The sequence below is a fragment of the Mustela lutreola genome, chromosome 4 (assembly GCF_030435805.1).
Source record: "Mustela lutreola isolate mMusLut2 chromosome 4, mMusLut2.pri, whole genome shotgun sequence".
Classification (NCBI taxonomy): Eukaryota; Metazoa; Chordata; class Mammalia; order Carnivora; family Mustelidae; genus Mustela; species Mustela lutreola.
The window spans coordinates 34,058,619-34,083,398 of NC_081293.1; the positions used below are offsets into that span (position 1 = coordinate 34,058,619).

At 37.2% G+C, this 24,780-nt stretch overlaps 1 protein-coding gene across 7 annotated transcripts in view; it reads right to left on the reverse strand.

Annotated features, from left to right (window-relative positions):
- The window catches only part of EXOC6 (exocyst complex component 6), a 364,257-nt gene that overhangs the window by 200,243 nt on the left and 139,234 nt on the right, over positions 1 to 24,780 (reverse strand). The gene's annotated exons all lie outside the window — the stretch shown is intronic.

Below are 24,780 nucleotides of genomic sequence, written 5' to 3' on the forward strand. Positions count from 1 at the left end.
CCAGTCCCCCGAGATCATGACCCGAGCCGAAGGCAGTGGCTCAACCCACTGAGCCACCCAGGTGCCCCTGTTTTATTTTTCTTAAGGAAAACATCTTTCTAATGGAAAACAAACAACATTTACAAAATATTATGTGAGGGCGCCTGGGTGGCTCAGTGGGTTAAGCCGCTGCCTTCGGCTCAGGTCATGATCTCAGGGTCCTGGGATCGAGTCCCACATCGGGCTCTCTGCTCGGCAGGGAGCCTGTTTCCTCCTCCTCTATCTCTCTGCCTGCCTTTCTACCTACTTGTGATCTCTCTCTCTGTCAAATAAATAAATAAAATCTTTAAAAAAAAAAAAAAATATTATGTGAAAAAGGACTCTCTCATTACTGGAAACAATTAGGATACTTTTTGCCAAAAGGCATATAATATCATTATACCATTTTTTGTATCTTTTTCTTTCACCATATTTCCATTGTAAAAAAAAAAATTCCCTCACAGTAACTGTAAGGAGAATAAATGTACAGGTTTCTCCTATCATCTGAAGGTAGAGAGCTCCTATGAAACCAAAATGGTGTATAAAGATGAAGCAATTATTACTAATTTATAAAGGAGAATTTTTGAGCATTCCCAGACCCAAAAAATAACTTCTCTTCGGTTTTTCTGATATATCTTAGAATATATCTTGCTAACAGATGAACAAAATAAATCAAGATAAAACACAGATGCTCACAGACACAGTCCAGAACTATGGCTGCTTGATGCTGAGTGTAGATCCCCAGGAAGGCACTTGGCAGTGCCATTCCTGTTTGCTGCTCATGCTGCTGAATGCAATTTTCACTTTTTGCCTTTTTTCACAAAAGCAAATATCCTCTTTGGATTTCTTTTGGTTAGTGAAAACAGGTACAAATGTAGGTCTTTTGTAAAAGTGTACTGATATAATAACATGTAAATGCAAAATGTAAATACAGGGACACCTGTATTTATTTGCTGAGAAATGACTTTTCAGCTTCATAAAATGTTTGCATTTTTTTAAAAAATGGATAAAATCTCCAAGTACCCAATCCCAATTTTCCTATATTGATTGAAGCACTACAGTTTCCTGGACAGAATAAAAACAGTCTTGATCTCAGAATCCTTGGTTCTCCAACAGAACAGATAATCTATTGTATAACCACAAAAGAACATAGCCAAGCCCTATACAGAATAGTGTGAAGATACTCACCTAAAGTGACTAGCATTAGAATACTAAACATTGGTAGACTGTCCTATCTACCAATGTCATGTCCCTGGGGTCATGATCCCAGGGTCCTGGATCCAATCCAGTATCTGGCTCCTTGCTCAGTAGGGAGCCAGCTTCTCCCTCTGCCCACACGCCAATTCCCCACTCAGTGTGTGCATGCGTGCACATGTGCACAATCTCTCTCTGATAAATAAAATCTCTTTTTTAAAAAAGAAAAGAAATGTGCACTGCTTTATCTCTGATAAAACTGTATCAGCTCCTTCTAATCTCCACTGGATGATTTTTAATGTTGTTTTTTAATTTTTCAAACATTAACCATATTTTCTGCCCATTCTTAAAATGATACATTAGCCTTAATTCTGTATTTCCAGTAATTTTTTAAAAATTGCTTTACATCCTTTCAAGTATTCTTTATTCTTCCAGTCCATATCCATTTTTTCCTATTCTTTCACCAGTATTTCACATATCATATCAAACTTAATGTCTAACATACTGATCTTAATTTTGTATTTCTAATCATCAGTATTTAAGATTTGGTATTTCATTAGTGAGACTGCTTATGATAGCTCAGCAATTTCATATTTATAATGAATGCTTTTCAAATTCTAGGTACTGATCTAATTAGTACTGAAATTTTGCTTACTAACATTTTCATTTTATTGTTATAACTTTCTGAATGTTAAGTAAATTTATAAGACAACTAACCACTCTATTATTATCAGCTTTTGACAAATTAAACATTCCTAAAAATGATGCTATGAAGACATTAAAAATAATCAGAGGGGCTTCTGGGTGGCTCAGTGTTTAAATTAAAGCCTCTGCCTTCTGCTCAGGGCATGATCCCAGGTTCCTGGGATCGAGGCCCCATGTCGGGCTCTTTGCTAGGCGGAGAGCCTGCTTCCCTTCTTCTCTCTCTCTGCCTACTTGTGATGTCTGTCAAATATATAAGTAAAATCTTAAAAATAATAATAATAATCATAGAAAAACTAATCAGAAAATTTCAAACCTAGTAAAATCATCCTGTGCAATACAAACTGCTTGCTAATAAACTCAGTAGCAGTTTTATTGGGCACCTGGGTGGCTCAGTTGGTTGAGCAACTGCCTTCAGCTCAGGTCATGATCCCGGAGTCCAGGGATCGAATCCCACAGCAGGCTCTCAGCTCCACGGGGAGTCTGCTTCTCCCTCTGACCTTCTCCCCTCTCATACTCTCCTTCTCTCCCTCTCTTTCTCTCTCTCAAATAAATACAATCTTTTTTAGGGGCACCTGGGTGGCTCAGTGGTTTAAGCTTCTGCCTCCGGCTCAGGTCATGATTTTGGGGTCTTGGGATCGAGCTCTGCATCAGGCTCTCTGCTCAACGGGGAGCCTGCTTCCTCCTCTCCCACTGCCTGCCTCTCTGCCTACTTGTGATCTCTCTCTCTGTCAAATAAATAAATAAAATCTTTTAAAAATAAATAAAATCTTTTTTAAAAAATCATTTTTAAAATTTATTTAAATCAGGATTTCTTTTTAAGATTTTATTTGTTTATTTGACAGAGAGAGAGAGACAGCAAAAGAGGGAACACAAGCAAGGAGTGGGAGAGGGAGAAGCAGGCTTCCTGCTGAGTAGGGAGCTAGATGGGGGGCTTGATCACAGGACTCTGGGATCATGACCTGAGCCGAAGGCAGACACTTAACAACTGAGCCATCCAGGCGTCCCTCAGAAATAGTTTTGAAAACACATTTTGGGGGACACCTGGGTGGCTCAGTCAGTTGGGCATCCAAATCTTGATTTCACCTCAGATTTGATCTCAGGGTTATGGGATTGAACCCCATATCAGGCCTACACTCAGCGGGGAGTCTGCTTGAGATTCTCTCTCCTCCCCTCTGCCCTTCCCCTCATTAGTATGTGCTCGTCCTCCCTCCCTCCCTCCCTCCCTGTCTCTCTAAAATAAAAAAATAAATTAAATAAACCAGATTTTTAGTATATCAGTAAACTTGCTTAATTCAACAAACTGGTCATGCAACTCCCTTTAGGAGCCTTTAGATTTAAAGTGCCCAAAATTTCAGCAGCATCCATGTGAAAAACAAAGGGCTAAAATATTAATCAAAGATAGCAAATGAGTTATCGTTTGGGAGAAGGGCCCCCTTTTTTTTCTTTTAAAGAACAAATAGCAAATACACCATTTCCCTATCTTAAATGCACAAAAGCCTTCCTCAAGTACCAATCTTGGAAAAAATATATAATTCTACTTAGCAATATAAAATAGCAAGAACAAAAGTAGTCAATCTAAAATTATCATACCCAGTACTCCCAATATTTTCCCAACCACTGTATCAAATATATCAAACATGAGTAACAATGCTCCTATAACTTTCCATGACACTCTGTAATCCAGGAGCAAATAAGAAATGAAATAACTCCGAGACAGTAACACTGGATAAAGACAAAGGAGTATTCTTTCCAACAATATTCATTAAGTACCAACAATACGCAAAAGAAACTGAAAATCAAGTGCAGAAAACAGATATCTGCACAGTTAACTTTAACACAGAGATTTACTGATCCCTAAATCGTTAAGAATTTATCTGTACTGAGCATAATTCTTCAAAAAGGTAGGCAAACAAATGAAGTAGTTTTACAAAATAGGTCCAAAATTCTTTGACATGCTTTCCGGTGAGAGGTGAGGTCTATATCCTCTCCTTCTTTTGAATCTGGGCAGGTTTCTGAGTACTCTGATCAGTGGAAGATGACAGAAGTAATTACATGCAACTTCAGAAACTAGAAAAAAACATGCAACTTATCCCAGGACTTCTTCAGACACTCACTCTGGCAAAGTCACCCACTAAGTAACAAATCTATCCTTAAAATAACATCCTGGAGGGACTTCTGGGTGGTTCAGTTGGTTAAGCATCTGCCTTCAGCTCAGGTCAGGATCCTAGGATCCTGGGATCATCCTCGTTGCACCAGGCTCCTTGCTCAGCAGGGAGCCTGTTTCTCCTTCTGCCTGCCACTCCCTTTGCTTATGCGCTCTCTCCCTCTCTATAACAAATTAAAAAAAATAAAAATAAAAATATGCTAGAGAGACCACATATGTGACCACTCCATTATAACAGCCACTTCAATCGCCAGCAATATGAGTAAGCCATCTTGGCTATCTAGTCCAGATAATTTCAACCCCAGCAGCAACTAATATTTGATTGCAACTGTATGAAAACTCCCAAGTCACAAATGCCCAGCCAAATCCTTCCTGAATCCCTGGGGGAAAAAAAGTTTATAAGTATAATACAAATTATTTGGACAACTGCATAAATATGTAAATTAGAATTAAATTTAAATGTTTTCCAAAATAATTCCTTTTTTTATTTTATCTTTTTTTTTTCCCTTTTGGCACTAGTCCTTTTTGGTACTGTCCTTAACATATTTTCCCACTGCAGGAAGCCCTTTCCCCACAAGATATGCCTCAATCTTTTCCTTTTTTTTTTTTTTTTTTTAAGATTTTATTTATTTGATAGAGAGACAGAGAGACAGAGATACCAAGAGAGCCCAAACCAGGAGAGGGAGAGCAGGCTCCGCATTGAACAGGGAGCTGATTAGGAGCTTGATTCCAGGACCCTGGGATCTTCCTGAGACCAAGGCAGATGCTTAACCAACTTAGTCACCCAGGCACCCCAATATGTCTCAGTCTTAATCTTCCTTCAAAATTCAGCTCAAGACTGTTCCTTTAGGAAAATTTCATCAATAACCATACTGGATACCTTTCCCATTACCTGAAAATTTCTCCCCCTTTAATTAAGTTATTTGTGTAACACTATCTTTTTAAAATTTATCTTTTATTTATTTGCATAACACATAAAATATACTCTCCATTTTAGTGTACATTTCATCTTCTAAATTCTTTGAGAACTGACGGTGTCTTTTATTTCTATATTCAAGTCACGACGAGAATTGCAATCTTAAGAAAAAGACAGTCGCTAGAGGGCACCCTTCACCAGAAAGTATAAATCCAAATATTTTCCTACTGCATCAGAGCAAAGTGTGAATCTCATACTCAACCAAATTAACAAAAATTATGAAATCTAAATAATGTTTCCTCTTTTTTGAAGCTGCTTTATCCAGATACTTATTATTTTAATATAATGGTTAAAAATAGAGAAGAACTATAAACACCATAAACATTTTCTGGCAATTCCAGGCTCATAGTTTTTGGAGGTCCTAAAAAAGATATCATCATATAAGTAGAACCTGAAGTAAAAACAAGAACTTTACTAAATTGCACAATATATTAAATGAAAGTCAGATGTAGATATATTTAATTTGAACTTTGAAAAAAAGCATTCAAAATTGCATGTTTAAAAATAAATATTAATAAACATTGATTTTTATAATGTGCTTGTCAAAAGACAAAAATTTTGTTAAGTATAATTTACAAATAGTATGGAGGAAAACAGAAACACGATTCCCTGATATAATGCTGATCTTAACCCCCACTATTGATCCCGACCACAGTCCACTGCTATTGATCATTTCACAGCTTTGAAGAGAAGAACAAATCCCATGTCCACGCAAAAGCAGAATGTAAGTAACAAAAATAAATAAAAATAAGCTTTTACCTTTGTATTAGTACTCTGCAATCCACAAAGCAATTTTACATAGTACATCACTGCACTTGATCCCAAGAACCCTTGGGAAATAGGGCAACTGGTTTTATCTCCATCTCACTGATGAAGAAAATGAAGGTCTAAGAAGTTAAAAGATTTACTAAACACCATGTGCCCACTAAAAAGCTCAGAGCGGGGCACCTGGGTGGCTCAGTCAGTTGAGTGGCTTGAGTGGCCTGAGTGGCTGACTCTTGGGTTTCAGTTTAGGTCATGATTTTGGGGTCTTGGGATCAATATGTGCGATGGTTCCATGCTCACCAGGGAGTCTACTTAAAGATTCTGTCCTTCCCTCTGTACCTCCCCCAAGGTCTCGCTCACTTGCTCTCTCTTTCATACTCTCAAATAAATAAATAAATCTTTAAAAGGCCAGAGCCAGGTATAGAATCCAAGTCTTGGACCCATAGAGATTGTTGGAAAATACTGCACAAGAAAAGGTAAAAGCAGCTCGCTACACAAAAATCACCATTCTGTTGTTGAAATTATTTACCTTAAATATGTCAGTAATATAGTCATTGTTCATTTCCAGAGTATCTTTGTTATTACTATAGCAATGCTTCTACTAATGAAGTCTCTGAAAATTAATCTCCTTTTTAATAAAGTTGGCAATACCAAATACACATCAACAATATATACACACACTCTCACAAACCACACAAAGAACAGTTGCCTGCCTTCACATTCAGACATGACAAAAACAGAAAACAAAATAACAAACACACCATCATACACAGATTCTATTAGGCCTGGTCTACCAAACTAAAAAGAACGAGCCCTTCTAGTAAGGAAGCTGAAAAACAAACTTGACATATTCTTTTTACCACAGGAATGAATGAAAGGATAGGAATTAAAAGTGAAGGAAGGAAATGATGATGGTGTTTTGTTTTTTTCACCATTTAGAACTGAAAAAGGATATGGAAAAGATAAAAGGTCAGAGATTTTTCCTGCATCAAGCAGACCACATCTCCTGGAGAGAATAAACTGGAGACTGGCCTTACTAAAGTTACTGGAGCCCTATATCTGGGAGCTGCAGAGGAATAAGGGGCCCATAACACTTTATTTTGAGTTAATTTCAATATCTGAGCCTCCTCTGACCAAGCACAATTTTAAAATACAGGAATTTCAAAAAAAAATAAAAATTAAAATAATAATAATAATAATAAAATATAGGACTTTCCTTCCCTGAGTATAGTCCTAGTCACATTCCTTACCATTCTAATCTTGATTGATGTAAACCTTATAATGCTTTTTGGTTTTGGGGGGATTTTTTTTTAGTTAAAATTTAATAATGTTTTTACACGCAGCTTTCATTATCTGATACTCTAAATTAGAAGGCAAAATATAATGATTAAGAGTACAGGCTTGGAGGCCTAAGGGTCTATGCTCACATATAGTTGCACCACTTATTATGTGCCTAAGGCCAATGACCTAATCGAGCTCTACCTCAATTTCTTCATCTGCAGAATAGGTATATAACAATGGTATCTTATTTGCTTTTTGTGAAGATTAAATAATACATTTAAGTGTTTAAAACAGAGGTACACAGTAAATGTTCAATAAATTTTTATTTATTATTATTGACATGATTACTTTTACTTTGGGAACAAAAATCCTAAGAAATTATTTTAGAGTTATTACCACTGTTTATAGAATTTGACAAAAATAAGAACCACCTAAAGATACAACAATAAGAAAATAATCAAATAAACAGGATGAATATTTATACAAGGCAACTGTAACTTCATTTAACAAACACTTAATACTCAAAATTTAACTTGTTGAATGGCAAAGGTTCATGTAATAAACATTCAACAAATAAATAACATTGTCATTTCAAATGTAAGAATATACTAGAATTCATGTTAATTATGATTCTCTTTCAGTAGCAGGAAACAACTGTTCTCACCTCTTTATTCTGTATTTTTCAAGTCTTCTAAAAAAACTAAAAAGATTTTGTTTTTCATTAATTCAGTTCAGAAAGTATTTGAGGGTCTGTTATACCCAAGGCATTATGCTATGTAGCATGGTCAGAACTGATCAGATATGTGTAACAATCATAGACCTCGGGGGCAATTTCATTAGGCCTGCATTTAAGACATGTATTTAAGACATACATTTTATTTTATTTTGTTTTGTTTTGTTTTGTTTTTAAAGATTTTATTTATTTATTTGACAGAGAGAGAGAGATCACAAGTAGGCAGAGAGTCAGGCAGAGAGAAAGAGAGAAGCAGGCTCCCCACCGAGCAAAGAGCCTGATGCCGGGCTCGATCCCAGGACACTGAGATCATGACCTGAGCCGAAGGCAGCAGCTTAATCCACTGAGCCACCCAGGCGCCCCTAAGACATACATTTTAAAACATACACTCACACATAACTAAATAACACTGTATAGTATTTTAAAAATCCATGGTATACACAAGAAAAAAATTGTGTGTGTGTGTGTGTGTGCATCCACCTACAATGCTGTGGGATAAAATGGGAATTCTATGATAGGAAATATTTGAGTAGTTGGAGAAATAAAAAGGGGTAAGGTAATCAATCATGGATAAACACAGTCAGAAAAAGACATGGCACTATGAAAAAGGCAAACAATTTAACCCCTATGAAGGATATACTTACTAAGTAGTGGGAACTCTATTATAAATCTTAGTTATATTTTAGTTAACATTTATTTGGACAGTGGCCTGAGAGTGGCAAGACTCTTTAAAGATTTATTTATTTGACAGAGACAATGAGAGAGGGAACACAAGCAGGGAGAGTGAGAGAGGAAGAAACAGGCTTCCTGCCAAGCAGGGAGGCCCACTGCGGGGCTGTCTTAGGACACTGGGATCATGACCTGAGCCTAAGCCAGATGCTTAACAACCAAGCCACCCAGTGCCCCATCCTCTGGGATTTTGATCAAAGATGGATCCTCTCCCCAGAAAAGTTTACAAACACACCTGTAATACACACACAGTCTCTAAGAACTGCTGACCATCTACAAAAGCCATACTGTCTCTTCCACTCACAGTACATTGCCCAAAGGTGTATAACTGATCCAAACTGGTTCAATCAAATACACACTCGGGAATTTTAAGTTAGAATTCAGAGACAGTCAGCTATATGTGCCAGACTGACATATGGAAGCCGTAGGTGGTCATCCTCCACTAAGAACAGAGAGAAGCAGAGAAAGTTACACCTCAAAGGAAAATGAAGGCAGAGAAAGAAACACAGTCTTCTACCTCTTTATTTCAGTCTTTTAAGAAGCATGAGTGCCTTGGGATGCCTGTTTCAGTAGGTTAAGCCTCTGCCTTCAGCTCGGGTGATGGTCCTGGGGTCCTGGAATCGAGCTCCGTGTCGGGCTCCCTGCTCAGCAGGGAGCCTGCTTCCCCCTCTTTCTCTGCCTGCCTCTCTGCCCACTTGTGATCTCTCTGTCAAATAAATAAGTAAAATCTTTAAAGAAAAAAAAGAGAAAGCATGATTGCCTTTAGAATTTTGTGACACCCCATAAGCTTCCGCTATTTTTTTTCATATTTTCTTAAGCAAACTCAATTTGGTTTGGTACCTACAACTTATAAAAAAGTCCTTAAGGCACATATTCATAGACACACCCACACATACATAAGCATTTCTTAAAACTGTAAGAGGTTTACAAACCTCCTCATCTGACCAATACACTAGAGTACATCTTCCCAACTGAACAGATTACAGGTATACCACAATGACCATCTCCCAATTTTTCTCTTTATGCCACAATATAAAAAATGTGGAAAGCATTACCACAAGATAATTCATTAATAAGGATCTAAAGATACAGTTTAAGTTAATATACTCCTGAGGAAAGAACATGTCAACCAGGGGTAGAGGGAGAAGGAGGAGAAAGAGGAGAAGCAGAAGCACCAAACAGCAACATCAGCCGCCATCTAGCTTTTACACAATACTTTTTATTTTTTCCAAAACATCCGCAACATTGAACAACTAAGTAAAGAATTCAGGATATGTTAAGTATCTTAAAATACCACTGTAAGGGTAAGGGACGGGGTGCCTGGGTGGCCCAGTCAGTTAAGCAACCCACTCTTGGTGTCAGCTCAGGTCATGATCTTGCTATCTTGGGACTGAGCCCCACACTGGGCTCTGTGCTCAGCGCAGAGTCTGCCTCAAATTCTCTCTCCCTCTCACCACTCACTGTCTCTCTAATCAATAAATAAAATCTTGAAGAAAAAAAAAACACACAAACATTGTTAGGTAGCTAAACCAAGTAGGTATCCTGAATATCCAGAGCAAGTGAGTTTCTAGCAACTCCAGAAGGGAAAAAAAAAATGTATAAACACAGAATCCAATTTATTTCACCACAGAATACTAAAAAAGATTTATTTTAAAATATTCACCTTCTGTGTTATTTCCCATGAAATATTTCAGCTAGTTTGCCACATGCACTCTTAGCATGCTTTACAAAATAATGCCCAGGTGCTTCCTCAAATTCAGTTGAAGACATTCTGTCAAAACAATTTTTTAAATGACAGAGTTGACATACCCTTACTTTTTAAAAAAGGATATGATAATATCTTAAAGGCCACACAACCTGTCAAAGCATCAGGCTCAAGCTAAGGCAAAAAATACAGGATGATATTCCCTGTATTTCTGATAGGGAATTTTACTTGCCTTATTTACCTCTATATATAATAATTTCTGTGACTTGTTCTAACAGTATCCTGTTCCCATGCATAGGAAAGAGCCTAATAGAATTCATTGGTTAGCATTACTTCCTATAACTACGGTGGACATTCTATAATACTGACATTAACACTTACTGCTAATTCTGGGTAACAACAAAGTACAATGATAATCGCTAATGGACATCCTCTATAGTGAAACCTGAACTGATAATCAGCTAACACAGATTTGCAATAGACTTCCTCCTTCCTGTTTTTACACTCCTGACCAGAGATGTCTCTTCCTGTTGACTTCTGTGCTACTTGGTAAAATGCAAAAGATGAGAAATTGAAACACCTAATGCATACAACATTGTATTTGTCCTCCAGAATAACAAATAGAATTGCTAAATAAATTTTAATTGAAAATGCTTAAAGCAGATTAAAGAATGCAGATATAGACTGCTTCCTTAGACTTTAGAAAATCAAACAAAAAATATTAAACTCTCTAAAGCAGATCTAATGTGCAGTTTGCCTAATAGCTTAAGAGATGATCTATAGGGGTGCCTGGGTGGCTCAGTCATTGGGCGTCTGCCTTCGGCTGAGGTCATGGTCCCAGTGTCCTGCGATCGAGCCCCACATCAGGCTCCCTGCTCGGTGGGAGGCCAGCTTCTTCCTCTCCCACTCCCCCTGCTTGTGTTCCCTCTCTCGCTGACTCTGTGTGTCAAATAAATGAATAAAATCTTTAAAAAGAAAAGAAAAGTTGATCTATATACAAGAGAGTATTATGCTAGTGAAATAAGTCAGAGAAAGACAAATACCACATGATTTCAATTATATGTGGAATCTAAAAAACAAATAAACAAAAAGTACAATCAGATCTATACCTATACAGAACAAACTGATGATTGCCAGAGGGGGAAGGAGGAAGGGCAAAACGGTTGAAGGAAAGTGGGAAATATAGGCTTCCCATTATGGAATGAACGAGTCTTGGGAATGAAAGCTACAACACAGGGAATACAGTGAATCCAGTTAAGTGGTACTGTAATAGCGTTGTATAGTGGCAGATGGTAGCTGCAAGCATTAGCATAAGGAATAGAAAGAGTGAATTGAGATGTTGTACACACTAAACTAATGTGAGATTATGTGTCAACAATACTCAAAAGAATGATAAGAAGTTAAAATTTTTAAATTAAAAAAAGGTAGAGTCACCAGAAAAACCCCTGAAAAAGATGAGCAATGAGGTAAAGGTAGCCCTACCAAGTATAACAATAAAGCCTCTATAACTAAAAGTGTGGTATAGCACATGAATAGACATACAACAAACAGAATAAAGAAACAAAAAGTCCCACCACATTTGAAAATTCAATCAGTGATAATGGCAGTATCTCAAATCAATGTGAAAAAAATATGCTTTTTAAATAAGAGGTATTGGGTGGCTCAGCAACTTAAGCATCTGCCTTTGGCTCAGGTCATGATCCCAGGGTCCTGGAATCGAGCCCCACATAGGGCTCTCTGCTCAGTGGGGAGCCTGCTTCTCCCCTCATTCTGCCCCTCCTCCAGCTTATGCTCCCTCTCACTCACTCACTGTCTCTCAAGTAAATAAAAAATAAATTAAATAAGGGTTGTTAGGACAGTTGGACTGCCATATAAAAATGACAAAACCAGGGTTCTTGGCTGGCTCAGTCAGAAAAGCACGAGACTCTTGATCTTGGGGTTGTAAGTCTGAGCCCCATGTTGGATGTAGAGACTACACAAATAAATAAACAAACAAACTTTAAAAAAAAAGATAAAATCTGGGGTCATTCATTATCAAAGAAAATTCAAAAAAGAACTGAAATGTAAAAGTAAAAAATAAAACCAAGTACCAAAGGAAAACATGAGTGGATTCTTCTATAACCTTGGACTATGGAAAACTTTCTTATGCCTCAAAATCCAGAAGAAAAAGATTGATAAATTTCATTCTCATAAAAATAAAAAGACTGGGGGCCCCTGGGTGGCTCAGTTGGTTAGGCAACTATCTTTGGCTCAGGTCATGATCCTGGAGTCCTGAGATCAAGTCTTGAGTTGGGCTCCCTGCTCAGGAGGGGAGTCTGTTTCTCCCTCTGACCCTCCCCCCTCTCATGCTCTCTCTCATTCTCTCTCTCTCAAATAAATAAATAAAACCTAAAAACTTAAAAAATCAAAATCAAAAAACAAACCTCTGGATGGAAAAAAAAAGAGTAAGCATAGTAAGAGACAAAATGAAAAAAAAAAAAAAAGGCTTCTAACTAATGGCAAAAAATTGTGAAAGATTTTTAAGTGGATGAAAATGATTATTCTAACACATCCTTCTAGGTTATCTGTGCCTTAGCCTATTTTAAGTCTCTATAATTTGTAGAAAACTGTAAGTAAAGCAAGTTATTCTTGTCCATAGAAATAAAAAGACATTCTGGCCTGTGGAATTTAATTAACTAATTAAAAATTTAAATGATTATGCCCTGCAGATAGTGACCAGTTGTGTCTCTATTTATAAATCTATTTCAGGGGGCGCCTGGGTGGCTCAGTGTGTTAAAGCCTCTGCCTTCAGCTCTGCTCCCCGGGGAGCCTGCTTCCTCCTCTCTCTCTCTCTGCCTGCCTCTCTGCCTACTTGTGATCTCTGTCTGCCAAATAAGTAAATAAATAAATAAATCCATATATCTATTTCAGCATTACCAAATGCCTATATTGGTTTTTTGCCACTATCTTTCAAACATTGTTAACCAATTCCCAGGGCGCCTGGGTGGCTCAGTGGGTTTAAGCCTCTGCCTTTGGCTCAAGTCATGATCCCAGGGTCCTGGGATCAAGCCCCACATGGGCTCTCTGCTCGGCGGGGAATCTGCTTCCTCCTCTGTCTCTGCCTGCCTCTCTGCCTACTTGTGATCCCTGTCTGTCAAATAAATAAATAAAATCTTAAAAAAAAAAAAAAAAAGATAAAAGACACTTTGGCTTGATAATGTTTTTTGTCTGTCTACTTTGAGCTCATATCCATTAAGAATTTCATGCCCAAAAGGAACAAGTTCTTGATATCTGGACACTGAGGTCTGTTTGTTTTTTTCATCTCTACAACTCATGTCTCTTGACCTGGGATGAAATCACAGAAACAAAGCTATAAAGCTTTATTTTTATGTGCAGCTCAGTAAGGCTTTTACCTCTCATTGGTTAAAGGAACTCTGTTCTGACTGGCTCATTGGCAAAAAATAGTAAGTACTTCTATAACTAGAATCTTTGTCAAATTCCCAGAAAACAAGTAAATTAAACTTCTAATAGTTTAAATGTGCTAAACTAATTGCCCCCCCAAAACATTTTAAAAGCCCAAGTTCACATAATTAAAGTAGAACTTTGACAAACAAGCCTAGTTTGATAACTTCGCTTTATGGAAAAAAGCTATTTATTTTCTCTGACTGATCATTTAATTCTACTTGGTTTTATTTTTCCTAAACACATATTTACTTTTCAGATAAGCTAACATTAGCCTATATAAATATTTAAAATGATTTAAAATGTAAATTTGTGCTCAACTAAGTTAAATCAGTATCCTGAGAAATTTTTTTTTTTTTTTTTTTTTAGGATTTTTTTTATTTTTGAGAGAGAAAGAGCACAAGCAGGGAAGAAGGACGGAGGGAGTGGGAGAAGCAGACTTCCCATTAAGCAGGGAACCTGATACAGGGCTTGATCCTAGGACCTCAGGATCAGGACCTGAGACCAAGACAGATGCCCAACCAACTAAGTCATTCAGGTGCCCCTCTGGCAAACTTTTTATTATAACGTGCATTGACACTGATTTCTAAGATCTTTAAGTAGCTTAAAATTTGATATTAAATTAAGAGATAATCACTGGTTATCCAGCAAATTTTTTTAAATGGCAGAATTTTAGAAGACAGATTACTAAGCATAATTAACTCTACTGTTGCTTATGTTTACATGCTGTAACAAAGCTATATTTTGGGGACATGTTAATGAATACGTTCATTTTTGCCACTTTAAGAAGGTATAAAAGGAGGGGGATATCTGGGTGGCTCAGTCAGCTGGGGTTGTGATCTCAGGGTCATGTGATCAAGCCCCATGTTGGGCTCTGCACTCAGTGCAGAATCTGCTTGCTCCGCTCCTTCCCATCCCCGCTTTCTCTCTCTCAAATAAATAAATAAAACCCTAAAAAAAAAAAAAATATATATATATATATATATATATATATATATATATATACACATATGGGACATCAGTGTCTGCAGAGAGTTGTATGTGCTCATGAGCTTTGCTAGTCTGATAAAATGCTTGTTTTATACAACAGACCATTCAAACTGTTCCACCTCAGTGTTTCAATGTGAAATTTAAATTAAATATATTCTGGTTAAAAGTTTAAATCATTACCAGAAGTTGAAATTACACTAAGACCAATAATAACAGAGAAATACAACTATGTATACAGGCTTTTATTTTTCAAGGAAAAAGTGGTTTTGTCTTATAGCAGTTGTTCTCCCATTTTCTGGTCTCCTTACACTCTCAAAACTTAGTAAGAACCCCAAAAAGGCTGTATTTACATGAATCATAACTACAAATATTTATATTAGAAATTAAAACAGATGGAGCACCTGGGTGGCTCAGTGGGTTAAGCCTCTGCCTTCGGCTTGGGTCACAATCTCAGGGTCCTGGGATCGAGCCCCACATTGGGCTCTCTGCCTGGCAGAAAGCCTGCTTCCCCCTCTCTCTCTGCCTGCCTCTATGCCTACTTGTGATCTCTCTCTCTCTCTCTGTCAAATAAATAAATAAAAACTTAAAAAAAATAAAAATTAAAAAAGAATTTTTAAAAAAAACCTACTAATTCATTTGAAAAGAGCAATGATAAATGCATTGTACATTAACATAAATAAACTCTTAGAGTTATTTGAAAATTTTTTTTAAGTTAGCTTTATGCCCAACATGGGACATGACCTAACGACCCTGAGATCAAGAGTTGCATACTCCACCAACTAAGCCAGGCAGCAGCCCTGAAAACGATTTTGACCAGACAGATCCCCCCCCAAAAAATCAGTGCTCTATAGTAAACTATTTCAGAACATGAAAGAGCATGATGAACAACAAAACATGGAAAATGAATTGTATCTGCCTCAGTTTACAATATCTGAGTTTGATAATAAGCTTTAAAATATAAAATTTAGCAATATTAGCCCAATTTTGTTGGGCTTGCTTCCTTGGTTTACTAGATAATGACTTGTCTATAAAATGAAAGTTTATTCTTTACCTTCTGCATAATCTGCCTAGATAGCAGCAGTGGGTCCATTCGCCAGAATACTCTTCTGTGCTTCATGTGGACTTTATTATGTTCTTGATTATTTAATAAACAAAAATGTTTCCTCTCACTTATGAAGAAATAAGGTTCTTTAGAAGCAAGTTATCTACGCTTATTTTTTAAATATTTCACTTTCATTTTAATGAAATTGGTACCCAAGTATTGCTTCTCAGGTAACATCTGATAACTGCTTTGATTTGTCTTCTAAAATGTGAGGCCTAAATAGAGAAAAAAATAAAATAAAACTTCCAGGGGCACCTGGGTGGCTCAGTGGGTTAAGCCGCTGCCTTCGGCTCAGGTCATGATCTCAGGGTCCTGGGATCAAGTCCCGCATCGGGCACTCTGCTCAGCAGAGAGCCTGCTTCCCTCTCTCTCTGCCTGCCTCTCTGCCTACTTGTGATTTCTCTCTGTCAAATAAATAAATAAAATCTTTAAAATAAATAAATAAATAAATAAAACTTCCAAGATACCTTTTACACCTGAACCTGTCAATGAGATTTCCCAGAACAACTCTGCAAAAGCACAGTTGTTTACTCTTTCAATTTATAAAAAGAGAAATGCTATAAATAATTAGGTTTGTTTGTTGGGCTACTGTAATAAAACTGGCACTGGAAGAATTGTCAAATTAGAAGAGATGTTCAGGCTTCCTATGTTAAATCTGTATAGCTAAAAAGTGTCATAATACAAACATTTCTGAAATTGTACTCTTTACAGGAATTCCCTAAAGATCTGTCAATTTCTTGGGTGGCTCAGTGGGTTAAGCGTCTGCCTTCAGCTCAGGTCATGATCCCAGGGTCGTGGGATCGAGCTCCACATCAAGCTCCCTGCTCACAGGGAGCGTGCTTCCCCCTCTCTCTCTGCCTGCCTCTCTGCATACTTGTGATCTCTCTGTCAAATAAATAAATAAAATCTTAAAAAAAAAAAAAAATCCAAAGAACAGAGAGGAATGAAGAACAGGAACAGCACCTCAGAAAAATATGGACACCATTAAACACATGAACATACACATGATGGGGTACCACAGTACTATTTTATGATGGTAAAAATATCAGAAGAAATACCTGAAGAATATTTGAAGAAATAATGATTAAAATTCCCCACTCTGATGAAAAACATTAATCTGGACATTTAAAATAACCAATGAACTCCAAGAAAGATACACACAAACAGACCCATACCCAGGCACATCACAGTAGAAGTAATGAAAGACGAAGAGAACATCTTGAAAATAGCAAGAGAAAACCACTTATCACATACAAGGTTATACCAATAAAGTTAACAGAAATAATGGAGGCCAAAAAAACAGTGGGATGACATGTTCAAAGTACTAAAAGAAAAAACTGTCAACCAAGAGTCTAAGATCCAACAAAACTATCCTTCAAAAGTGAAGGTGATGGGGCGAGCGTCCAGGTGGCTCAGTCAGTTAAGTGTCGCTCAGGGTCCTGGAATTGAGCCCCTCCTCGGGCTCTGTGCGGATCAGGGAGTCTGTTTCTCCTTCTCCCTCTGCCTCTCTCCCTAGCTTGTGTGCTCTTGCGCGCGCGCTCGCTCTCTCTCTCTCTCTCTCTCTCTCTCTCAGATAAGTAAAAAAATTTCAAAAGTGAAGGTGAGGGGCGCCTGGGTGGCTCAGTGGGTTAAAGCCTCTGCCTTCGGCTCAGGTCATGATCCCAGGGAGGAAGAGGGGCTCCTCTTGGAGCATCAGGCTCTCTGCTCGGCAAAAGTGAAGGTGAAACAAAGACATTCGCAAATAAACAAAAACTGAGAGAATTAGCTAGCAGCAGACCAGCCTTATAAGAAAAACTAGGAGCGCCTGGGTGGCTCACTCGGTTAAGTGTCTGCCTTCAGCTCAGGTCATGATCTCTGGATCCTGGGATCAAGTCCCTCACTGCCAGGCTCCCTGCTCAGTAGGGAGTCTGCTTCTTGCTCTCCCTCTGCCCCTCCCCCCAACTTGTTCTCTCGTTTTCTCTCTCTTAAATAAATAAAATCTTTAAAAGAAAAAAAAAAACAAAAAACTAATGGAAGTTCTTCACAATCAAAAGAGTGAGCCCAAACGGTAATCTAAACACACACACACAAAAGAATGCTAGTAAAGACAACCACTTAATTATAAAAGACAGTATAAATAGATCTCTCTTAACATAAAACAACAAGTACATAATTCTATTTGTGGGCCTAACATATAGAAATATAATATATTTGACAATAAGAGCACAAAGGAGATATAGGAACAAAGTTGTACTAGGGTGACAAAATGACACAAGATGACAATCTAAAACCCAGCAAAAAATAAAGACAATCAGAAATTATAATTGAGTTAATATAACAAACTCTATAAACTTGTCAGCTTCTTTAAAAAAGAAAAAAGTTATATAAAGTAACAATTACAGCAATATATTGTTATGTTGGTAACACAGAGAGATATAAGAGCTATAACAACGAAAGTACATAAATGGGAAAGAGGGGAACCTGGATGGCTCAGTCAGTTAAGCATCGTACCTGATTTCAGCTCAGGTCAGGTCTCAGGGTCATGAGATCCAGCCCTGTGTCTGGACTCTTTAGATTCTGCTTTAGATTCTCTCTCTCTCTCTCTCCCTTTCCTTCTGCCCCTCTCCCTGCCCCACTTGCACATACTCTCTCTCTCTCTTTAAATAAATAAATAAATAAGAGAAAATGGAGATATATAGAAGTAATATTTCTATATTTCACTGGACTTAGAAAATATCTGAAGGCAATTCTGAGAACCACCACTAAGAAATTGCTTTTTAAAAGAAACTGAAAAAAATCATTAAATTAAAATGTTATACTGGAGGGCGCCTGGGTGGCTCAGTGGTTAAGCCGCTGCCTTCGGCTCAGGTCATGATCTCAGGGTCCTGGGATCGAGTCCCGCATCGGGCTCACTGCTCAGCAGGGAGCCTGCTTCCTCCTCTCTCTCTCTCTCTGCCTGCCTCTCTGCCTACTTGTGATTTCTCTCTGTCAAATAAATAAATAAAATCTTTAAAAAAAAAAAAAAAAAAAAAAAAAAAAAAGTTTAAAAAAAAAAAAAAAATGTTATACTGGAAAATATTCATTTAATAAAAAAGAGTAGTAAAAAGGGAACAGAGGGAACAGAAGAGCAAAAAACAAATGTATATAGAAAACAAAAAGTAAAATGGCAGCAAAATAAATCCAACTATATAAATAACAATATTAAATCCATACGGAAATTAAATAATTAAAAGGAAGACTGCTCAGAATGGCTAAAATTAACCAGTCAGGAAACAAGAGGTATTGGTGAAAACATGGAAAAAGGGGAACCCTCTTACATTATTGATGGGAATGCAAGCTGGTGTAGTCAATCTGGAAAATAGTATGGTGGTTCCTCAAAAAGTTGAAAATAGAGCTACCCTATGACCCAGAAATTGCACTACTGGGTATTTACCCTAAAGATACAAATGTAGTGATCCAGAGGGGCACTTGCACCCGAATGTTCATAGCAGCAATGTCCACAACAGCCTAACTATGGAAAGAACCTAGATGTCCATCAACAAAAGAATGGATAAAGAAGATGTGGTATTATATATATAATGGCATACTATGCAGCCATCAAAAAACCGAAACCTTGCCATTTGCAATGACATGGATGGAACTAGAGGTTATTATGCTAAGCAAAATAAGTCAATCAGAGAGAGACAATTATCATATGATCTCTCTGATATAAAGAATTTGATCAGGCAGGGCTAGGAGTTGTGGGGGGAAGGGAGGGAAAAATGAAACAAGATAGGACTGAGGAGGGAGACAAACCATTAGAGACCCTTAATCTCAGGAAGCAAACTAAGGACTGCTGGATAGGAGGGGGGTAGGAGGGATAGGGTGGCTGGGTGATACACACTGGGGAGGGTATGTGCTATGGTGAGTGCTATGAATTGTGCAAGACTGATGATTCAGAGACCTGTATCCCTGAGGAAAATAATACATTATATGTTAACTAAAAAATGTTTTTAAAAATTTAATTTAAAAAATTCAATTTAAAAAAAAAAAAAAAAAGTAGACTGGTGAGGCACCTGGGTGGCTCAGTCAATAAGCATCTGACTCTTGGTTTTGGCTCAGGTCCTGAACTCATGGGTCGTGAGACTGAGCCCAACATCAGGCTCCACACTCAGCAGGGAGTCTCTCTCTCTAAAATAAATAAACCTTTAAAAAAACTTTTAAAAGGGCAGGTATGCCTGGTGGCTTAGCTCAGTTAAGAATCTATCTTCAGCTCGGATTGGAATCAGGCTCCATGTCGGACTCCCTGCTCAGTGTGGAGAGTCTACATCTCCCTCTCCCTCTGCCTCTCCAACCCCCCTACTGTGATTTCTCTCTCTCAAATAAAACCCTTTAAAAAAGGGGGGGGGGGCGCCTGGGTGGCTCAGTGGGTTAAGCCGCTGCCTTCAGCTCAGGTCATGATCTCAGGGTCCTGGGATCGAGTCCCACATCGGGCTCTCTGCTCAGCAGGGAGCCTGTTTCCTCCTCTCTCTCTCTCTGCCTGCCTCTCTACCTACTTGTGATCTCTCTGTCAAATAAATAAATAAAATCTTTAAAAAAAAAAAAAAAGGCAGCCTGTCAAACTAGATGACAAACAAGATCCAACAATATGCTATCTGTAGGAGGCAATCTTTAGATTCAAGAATAAAAACAGGATGAAAATAAAAGGACAGAAAAAGACATATCATGGAAAAACCAACCATAAAAATGCTAGAGTAGCTATACTAATACCAGACAAAATAGACTTTAAAACAAGTCTACAGATAAAGAAGAATATTTTACGATGGTAAAATGTGTATCAACCAGGAATATATACAAGTATACACACAGAGAGCATACTGATAATGAGCCCAAAATAACATCAAGCAGAAACTATCTGTTGTATTTAATAATGAATAGAACTAAACAGAACATCAAAAAGGAAGAAAGACCTGAACAACCATAAGCTAAAGAGACTTAACAGACATATATAGAATTATTCTACTCAACAGCAGGATAAACATTCTTAAGTACACATGGAACATTCTCCAGAGATAGACCATAGTTAAGACATAAAACAAGCCTCAATAAAGTTAAAAGAACTGAAATTGTACAAATTATGAACTCTGGCCACAACATAATGAAATTAGAAATTAGTAACAAGGGGGATGCCTGGGTGGCTCAGTTGGTTAAGCAGCTGCCTTCGGCTCAGGTCATGATCCCAGCGTCCTGGGATCGAGTCCCACATCAGGCTCCTTGCTCCGCAGGGAGCCTGCTTCTCCCTCTCCCTCTGACTCTGCCTTCCACTCTGTCTGCTTGTGCTCGCTCTCTCTCTGACAAATAAATAAATAAATAAAATCTTAAAAAAAAAAGAAATTAGTAACAAGGATACTTAAGACACTCACAAATATGTGGAAACTAACACATTTCTAAATAACCAATGAGTCAAAGAAATCATAAAAGAAATTTTTCTTTCAAATATTTTATTTATTTATTTGAGAGAGAGAGAGCATGAGAGGGGAAAAGGGGCAGAGGGAGAGGAAGCCTGAGAGGGAAAAGCAGACTCACCCCTGAGCAGGGAACCCAACATACGGCTCAATCCCAGGACTCCAGGACCATGACCTGAGTCACTAAGGCATCTCATAAAAGAAATTTCAAAAATACTTCAGGATGAACTCAAAACAGTGCTTAGTGGGAAATTTATAGTGGCAAAAGCTTGTATTTAAAAATGACAAAGATCTCAAACCAAGAGCCTAAGTTTCCATCATAGGGCAGCAATAAAAAGAAAACCAACAGAACACAAGCAGAAGAAAGGAAATAAAAATTAGACACAAATGAAATAATTAGAAAACAATACACAAAAATCAATAAAACCAAAAGCCAACTGGTTTTTTGAAATGATCCATGAAACCAACAAACATTTAGTTAGACTGACCAAGAGAAAAAAGAGAAACTGACATTATTAAAATCAAGAATGAAAGGTCATTAATACTGACCTTACAGAAATAAAAAGTGTTATCAAGAAATGCTATGAACAACTGCACCAACAATTTTGATAATCTAGAAGAAATGGACAAACTTCTCAAAAGATACAAATTATCAAAACTAACTCAGAAAGACTAGAATTTCTATGAGAAATTCGATCAGTAATCAAAAACCTCCCATCAAAGAAATGTTAGGTGGCTTTACTGATGGATGCTACCAAATATTTAAAGAATTAGCACTAATCCTTCACAAATCTTCCAAAAAGTGTAAGAGGAAGGACACTCCCTAACTTATTCTGAGACCAGCCCTACTCTAATACCAAAGCCAGAAAAAAAGACAAGAATTATAGACTTGGGGCACCTGGGTGGCTCAGTGGGTTAAAGCCTCTGCCTTCAGCTCAGGTCCTGATCCCAGGGTCCTGGGATCAAGCCCCGAATCAGGCTCTCTGCTCAGCAGGGAGCCTGCTTCCACCCTCTCTCTCTGCCTGCCTCTCCGCCTACTTGTGATCTCTGTCTGTCAAGTAAATAAATAAAATCTTAAAAAAAAATTACAGACTTACATTTCCTATGAAGATAGATGTAAAAATTCTCAACAAAATACTAACAAACCAAATCTAACAATGTAGTAAAAGGATTATACACAATGACCAAACAGGATTTAACCCAGGAATTCAAGAGAGATTCAACATTAAAAATAAATAAATAAATAAATAAATTCAATGTACCACATCACATGACAAATACAAAGGGGGAAAAATACCCCACATGGTCATCTCAATTCCAGGAACACTAACCAACTCACTCTTTGAGATACTATTATTCTCATACCAAAATCAAACAAAGACATCACCAAAAAATAATAGACCAATATCTCTTGTGAATATACACATGCAAAAACTGTAAACAAAATACTAGCAAGCAGAACCCACTAACATATAAAAATGATTATACACTATGACCAAGTGGGATTTATGTCATAATGCAAGGTTGGTTTATACCTCAAAATTAATGTAATATATCACACAACTACAATAAGGGATTAAAACCCACATGATCATCTCTATAGATGCAGAAAAAGCATGTGAAAAAGCGAACACTCTTTCATAATAAAAACATGAACTAGGAATAGCAGGGAACTTCCTCAACTTGATAAATGACACTATGAAATTTCCACAAGCAGCGCATGAGAGCGCCAGTTGTTCCACCTCACCTATACATGGTATATGGTCAGTTTTTTAAACTTTTGACATTCCAACAGCATAATTCAATGTTGTAGTTTGAGTTTACATTTTCTAATGACTAATGTTGTTAATCATCCTTTCATGTGCTTTTTTGCACTGTGTGTACCTTCTTTTGTGAAATATCTACTTAAATCATCTACCATTTTTTAATTGGATTGTTTCTTATCTGGACTTAAAGACTTCTTTTATATAATTTGAACACAACTTTTTTTTTAAATCAGACGTGATTTTCAGAAATTTTCTACTTGTCTGTGGCTTTTCATTTTCTTAACAGTATCTTTGAAGACCACAAGCTCTCAACGTGGATGTCCAATTTATCATTTTTTTTCTTTTATGTATTATGCTTTTGGAATAGCATGTAAGAAGTCTTTGTCTAACCAAAGTCACAAAGATTTTTTTTTTCTAAGAGTTTATAGTTTTGCATCTTATGTTTAGGTTTATGATCTACTTTGGGTTACTTTTTAAATATGGTATAGAGTATAGATCAAAGTTCATTATTCTGCATATGGATATCCAACTGTTTAACCATTATTTTAAAAAATTATCCCTTTCAAATGAACTGCCTTTGTACTTCTGTCAAAAATTAATTGTGTGAATCTATTTATGGATTCTGTTATTCAGTTTCACTGATCTATTTGTTTCTCTTGATGCTTATATCACACTGGCTTGATTATTATAGCTTTACAAATAAACCTTAAAAGCAGTGTAGCTTCTCTAACTCTGTTCATCTTTTCCCAAGTCAGTTTGACTCTTCTACGTCCTATACATTTCCATATGAACCTTTGAATCAGCTTGTCAATTTCTACCAAAACAACAACAACAACAACAAAACCTTCTGCTGGGATTCTGAATGAGATCATCCAAATCTAAAGATCAATTTGGGGAAATCATTTTGACAGTTTGTTATCTTTCAAGGGATTTGTCCATTTTTTCTAAGTTGTCAAATGTATTGGTATGAAATTATTCATAATATTCCTTTAATAGCTATAGAATCTGCAGCGATGCTACCTCTCTCATACTGATACAGTATCGGGAATTGGTAATTCCTTTTTTTTTTATTAAGATTTTATTTATTTATTTGACAGACAGAGATCACAAGTAGGCAGAGAGTCAGGCAAAGACAGAGGAGGAAGCAGACTCCTCACCGAGCAGAGAGCCCGATGCGGGGCTCGATCCCAGGACCCTGGGATCATGACCTGAGCCGAAGGCAGAGGCTTTAACCCACTGAGCCACCCAGGCGCACCGGGAATTGGTAATTCCAGATAATTAGCATCTCCTCCCTTTCTTTCTCTGAGAGGTTTATCAATTTTACAGATCTCAAAGAACCAGGTTTTCATTTCACTGACTTTGTTTTTCTATTTTCTATTTCATTGATTTCCACTCTAGTCTTTATCATCTCCTTTCTTTACCAGCTCCTTTCTTTGGCTCTTCTGGATTTCATTTGCTCTTCTTTCCCTAGTTTCTTAAGTTAGAAGCTGAGGTCATTGATTTGAAACCATTCTTTCCCAGTAAAGATGTTCAATGTTATAAATTTCTAAGTATTACTTTAGCTGTGCCCCACAAATTCTAACGCATTTTCATTTTATTCAGTTCAAAAACACTATCTAAACTTCTCTTCTGGTTTCTTCTTTTACCCTTGGGTTATTTAGATGTCTGTTATTCAGTGTCCAAGTATTTGGGTATTCTCCAGTTTTCTATTACTGATTTCTAATCTAATTCCACTGTGGTCAAAGAACCATATTGTATGCCAGACCCTGTGAAAAGTATGTAACATGC